Genomic DNA, 5,826 nt, shown 5'->3' with positions numbered 1-5,826 from the left:
TTTTGAGACAGGTTTTTCTGTGTAGCCCTGGCTGTCCTGGAACTCACTCTGTAGACCAGGCTGGCCTTAAATTCAAGATCCACCTGCCTCTGCCTCCTGAGTCCTGGGATTTAAGGCATGCACCACCACACCCAGGTAGGCTTTTCTTATAAATTAAAAAAAAAATACTTTATTTTTTTTTACTTCCCAATCAACCAACGTGTGAGGTACCATTAAAAAATTCTTATGTTTGTTTATTTATTTAGTGTGTGCACACATGTGCACTCCTGCAGACCACACAACACACTTGTGGAGATCAAAAGCAACCTTCGAGGAGTTGATTCTCTCCTTCCACTGCGTGGAGTGTGGGAATGGAACTCAAGTCCTCTGTGTTGGTGGCAGTTGCCTTTACCTGCTGAGCCATCTTGCCAACCCCCTGATAACTTCCGTTTGTTTCCAATTAAAAGTCTTCCAAGGGGCCCGGCATGTGGCTCTCAGCGAAGAGCAGATGGACATGGGCCCAAGTTCCAACCCCAGTACCATAAATGAAAGCCCCCTGGCCCATCATGATAAAAAACACAGTGGTGGATGAGCCCCCGGAAATTTCCCTTCCACCAACTAACAAAGCATCCTGGATGGGGGTCCCAAGACATTCAGGGAGAGGGCATCCCAGCAAGTCTTCTCCTCTGCACCTCCTAGCTGTTTGCTCAGCTTCTGGCTCCACAATGATCCTCTGTGTATCCCCCTCACTGTATCACACCCATAAATATTTGTCAAGTAGGCACAGGGGGTGTGATGGGTTGTGTGAGGGCTAGTGGCAGCTTGCTTGCTCTGGGAGTAATGACCCCTCAGTACCCATGTCTCCCTTTCTCCTCTGTGTGAGGAATAATTTTTAAACTCTTTCTTAAAACAAATACTGTCAGCCGGATGGTGGTGGCGCACGCCTTTAGTCCCAGCACTCAAGGAGTCAGAGGCAGGTGGATCTCTGAGTTCGAGACCAGCCTGGTCTTACAGAGCGAGTTCCAGGACATCCAGGCCTACACAGAGAAGCCCTTTCTCAAAACAACCTACTGACCCTCCTCTGCTGGCCATTTCCAACTGTACATCCACTGTTGCACTGGGGTCAAGCCACAATTTTGGGGTGCTGTCTCTGGAACAGCTGACCTGGGGCCTCTTCAGGATGATTCTGAGTCTGGCAGTAGAGAGCTGATTGGGTGAGCCACCACTCTTTGAGGATGCAGACATGGCTCAGGGCCCGTATGTCCACGTCCTGAACTCAGTGACAGAAGGACACAGAATCCTCCCACAGCTCCAGGAAAGTCCCGAACTGGCCTTGTCCCAGTGAGAGTGGGTGGCAGGATGGTCTGTAATTTCAGCCCTTCCTTGTCTCTAAAAGTTTCCCAAGTGACATTGGTTTTCAAGCCCTGCCCAGGAAAGAGTTGGTGGTACAGGGAATGGTTTGCTATACAAAAGAAACACAAAGAAAGAAAGGAAATCACTTTCTGACTCTTTCTGGGCATCCAAGATGTCACAGAGAGGACGTGGTGGATCCTCCGGAGCAAAATTCCCGATTTCCCTGGGTCTCCCGGCAGGAGCTGTGACCAACTGTGCTGACAATACAGGCGCCAAAATTTTGTATATCATCTCTGTGAAGGGCATCAAGGAATGACTGGACAGACTTCCTGCTGCTGGCGTGAGCGACATGGTGATGGCCACAGTTAAGAAAGGCAAACTGGACCTAAGGAAAAAGGCACATACAGCAGTGGTAATTCGACAACGAAAGTCATATCGGAGAAAAGATGGGGCGTTTCTTTATTTTGAAGACAATGCAGGGGTCATAGTAAACAATAAAGGTGAGATGAAAGGCTCTGCTGTCACAGGTCCAGCAAAGGAACGCGCAGACTGTGGCCCACAATTGCATCCAATGCAGGCAGCATTGCACGATTCTCCAGCGTATTTGTAAAAAATATTCATTAAAAAGTCTTTGCTCCAAGGACAAAAAAGAAAAGAAAAGAAATGTAGCCCTCCTAACAGACATGCAAGGCCCCGGAGGTCAGGCTGAGCACCCTTGTACACCTGCCTCAAGAGGTCTCTGTCTGGACCCCCCTACACACCTGCAATCCCAGCACTCCACAGGCAGATGGGTCTCTGAGTTCATGGCCAGCTTGGTCTACATAGTGAGTTCCAGGACAGCCAAAGTTATGTAGAGAAACCCTGTCTCAAAAAAAGAAAAGGAAAAAAAAAAAAAAAAGGAAAAGAGAAAGGAGAGGCCTCTGTCTGGAAGAGCAGAGGGGGAGAAGGTACAGTGGGGGCTCTAACCCAGGATTCCCCATCCTACCCTGAGCCTGAGCAAGGGTGTGATAGACACCAGGTCTGGAGGTCTCAGACAAACCAAGAAGATCTGGCCTATGGCCAGGGGCGGTTTCTGGGTCACACAGTCCAGGGAGTTATCACCTGGGTGTTGTTTTATCCAGACTCTCTGCATCGCTGGGTGGTACCCTGGGCTTCCTTCCTCCCATCCTCTGACGGGGCTCTGTCATGGAACAGCCCAGCGGCTAGAGCCTGTCGGAATGTTCTGGGCATTCATTTTCAGAACTGTGCCATGAAGGTGGTCATGATTAATCTCTCCAACAGCGCACTCTCTTGGTCACAAACGGTACTTCTTTTCCTTCAATGGGCAGGCACACTCTCACCTTCCCTGCAGGATCCAACACAAATGTTTAAGATAGTCACACTCTTGTCCCAAAGCATGGGACCTTCCTCCACATTCCTACCAGGAAGTGGTGGGACAGCGCTGCCTCTGGCTAGTGACCACCCTTGTCCAGTGTTGGCCACTGCCTTTGAGTAACATGGATGTGTTGCACACAGTGAAGGCTACAGGGAACAATATTTGTGGGGAGAAGTGAGCGTTCTGTGCAGGGAAGAGGGCCAATGGAGGCACCCAGGTCAACTGACCCTGGGCTGGAGAGCGCTTGAACCCTGGAGGCAGACGGTAGGCTGATTGAGGGTGGCTCTGGGCTGTGGTTTCCTGCAGCCACTGAGGAACCTGTAGGCTCTAGTCACTTCCTGCTGGCCAAATGCAGAATGATAGCCTGGGCCTGGGCACCTCTGAGAGCCTGGCAGCTCGCCTTCAAGACCAGCACCTACTGTGTTCACGGGAGGAGCGACCAGGCTGAACACAGCTCTCCCTGGCAGGGACTAGAGGTGGTAAAGCAGGAGGCTGAGGGTGGTGGCTAAGGTAAGATACTGGCCTTATAAAGCACCTATTGTTTGTCCTAGAGTTATCAGAAACACTGGCCGGGTGCCTGGTGCCTGCACACATTTGCTGAGAACCCACTATGTGCTGAGCCTGCCTCATGCGTGCTGGGATCACAGGTGTGTGCCACACCTCTCCCTGGCCTCTACCTTGCTATGCAGCCTGGGCTTAGCTGGGCATACACATGGGTTACCATATACTTAGGACTCTCAAAACATGAGCAGGGAACATTTTTTAAAAAAATATTTATGGGTTTTTTGTGTGTGTTTGTGTGTGAGAGGTGTGTGTATGTGTGTGTGTGTGTGTGTGTGTGTGTGTGTGTGTGTGATGTGTGAAGGTGTCCCTGGAGGTAAGAAGAAAGCATTGGACCCACTAGAGTGACTATGAGTGCTGGGAATCAAACTCCAGTCCTCTGGAAGAGCAGCAAGTGGACTTTTTTTTTTTTTTTTTTTTTTTTTTTAGACGGCTTCTCTGTGTAACAGCCCTGGCTGCCCTGGAACTCCTCTGTAGACCAGGCTGACCTCTAGCTCACAGAGATCAGTCTGTCTCTGTCTCCCGAGTGCTGAGATCAAAGGCGAGCACCACCACCGCCTGATGAAGCAAGTGCTCTTTAACCACTACAGCTGAGGCCCAGAGAGATTTTAACCTTAAGTGGTGGGGGTGGGACTGGGAATCACAGTGTAAGGGTGGGCTCTGCCCTGTCACACCCCACACTGAGACCACATATCCATCCATCCATGTACATAACAAATGTTTGCTGTGCTCCTACTGTGTGGCAGGCACTGTTCTGTGTGCTGCCTGAGGAGACATGGGTGATATCAGGGACAGCAGCGTCCCCAGGAGCTGTTCACAAAGAGATGGGTGAGGGAGTGACACACTTGTCAATCCTGCTGCATAGCAAGATAGAGGCCAGCGTGAGGTGTGGCACACACCTGTGATCCCGGAACTCATGAGGCAGAGGAGGGGGAGGTCACTCAAAGCCAGCCTTAACTATGCAGGGAATTGGAGGTGCCCTAGGAACCTGAGATAGGCCGTGCACCTGTTTCAAAAAAGAGCAGGCTCTGGTGGTGCACGCCTCTAATCCCAGCACTCGGGAGGCAGAGGCAGGAGGATCTCTGTGAGTTCAAGACCAGCCTGGTCTACAAGAGCTAGTTCCAGGACAGCCTCCAAAGCCACAGAGAAACCCTGTCTCAAAAAAAACAAAAACAAAAACAAAAACAAAGAAGGCTAGGATATGGCTCAGTCAGTATCGCACATGGCACATAAGCACAAAGTCCTGAATTCCATTCCCAGCACACATGTAAAAAGCCGAGCATGGTGGTGTGCACCCCAGTACAACAAGAGGCTCCCAGGAACGCTCTGGCCATGCAGGCTAGCCTAACCTGAGTTCCAGGTCCAGGTGAGAGGCTTTGTTTCAAAACAAGGTTGGGGTTGGTGAGATGGCTCCCCAGATGGCTCCCCAGATAAAAGTGCTCACCGTACTAGCCCGACAATCTGAGTGATCCCGGAACCCATGGAAAAAGGCAGGTTGCAGTGACAGCTATGGGTCCCAAAGTGTCTACAGTGGTGAGGTGGGAGGCAGACAGAAGGGTACCCAGAAGCCTGTGGGCTGGATAGCATGAGTTAAGAAGCATGCTGCAGGCCTGAACTAACAGACCTGCCCTAACATCCTGCCATGAACGGCAGAGCCGGTCAAAAACCCTCAGACACTGACAGTTGCCCAGGCTGGGGTGAGGCCAGTCCCGCAGTTGTGGCTGGTGCCACCTGGTGGCAGCAGGAGACATTACTGCACCTGGAGGGTCCTCCTGGCTGGAGGTTCCCATTACACAAGCTTCCAGTTCAAGTACTTTATGTATGTGACCAGGATCACAGCAGAAGTGACCATGGTCACTTGATGGCCCTGACTCATGGTTTGTCAGTCAAGGACTGTACAAACCAGCCCTCAGCAGAGCGTCCTGTGAGGCCTGGCTGCCATTTCCTAGAATATAGTTCTACACACAACAGGCCCATGCATGCTCCAGGCAGCTCCTCCCTCCAGAAGCTAAATAAGCCCTGTCCTGGTTGGTTTTTGTCAACCTGACACAAGCTAGAGTCATCTGAGAAGATGAAAACTCACTTGAGGAAAAGGCTGGCCTGTGGGCAAGCTTGCAGCACATTTCTAAGGAAATTTATGACTCATGCGGGAAGCCCAGCCCACTGTGGTGCCAGCCCTGGGCTGGTGGTCCTGGGTTTTCAAAGAAAGCAGGCTGAGCAAGTCGCGATGAGCAAGCCAGCAAGAAGCAGCCTTCCATGGCTTCTGCCTCAGTTCCTGCCTCCAGGCTCCTGCCCCGATTTCCTTCCTGATGGACTATAAATTGTAAGCTGAAATAAACCCTTTCCTCTCCAAGTTGCTTTTGGTCATGGTGTTTATCACAGAAATAGAAGGTAAACTAAGACTGTGCGTGTGTGTGTGTGTGTGTGTGTGTGTGTGTGTGTGTGCGCGTGCGTGCGTGTGTGTGTGTGTGTCTGTGTGTGTGTGTGTGTGTGTGTGTGTGTGTGTCGTGTGTGTGTGTGTCTGTGTGTGTCTGTGTGTGTGTGTGTGTCTGTGTGTG

General features: G+C 51.0%; 1 pseudogene; it reads left to right on the top strand.

Annotated features, from left to right (window-relative positions):
• The first annotated feature begins 953 nt into the window (after nt 1–953).
• Nucleotides 954–3,155, top strand: LOC107977914 (annotated as a pseudogene).
• The last annotated feature ends 2,671 nt before the right edge of the window (nt 3,156–5,826 follow it).

The sequence above is a fragment of the Cricetulus griseus genome, chromosome 6 (assembly GCF_003668045.3).
Source record: "Cricetulus griseus strain 17A/GY chromosome 6, alternate assembly CriGri-PICRH-1.0, whole genome shotgun sequence".
In the NCBI taxonomy this organism is placed as follows: Eukaryota; Metazoa; Chordata; class Mammalia; order Rodentia; family Cricetidae; genus Cricetulus; species Cricetulus griseus.
The sequence above is the reverse complement of the archived record's forward strand: the minus strand, read 5'-3'. Positions and strand labels throughout refer to the sequence as shown.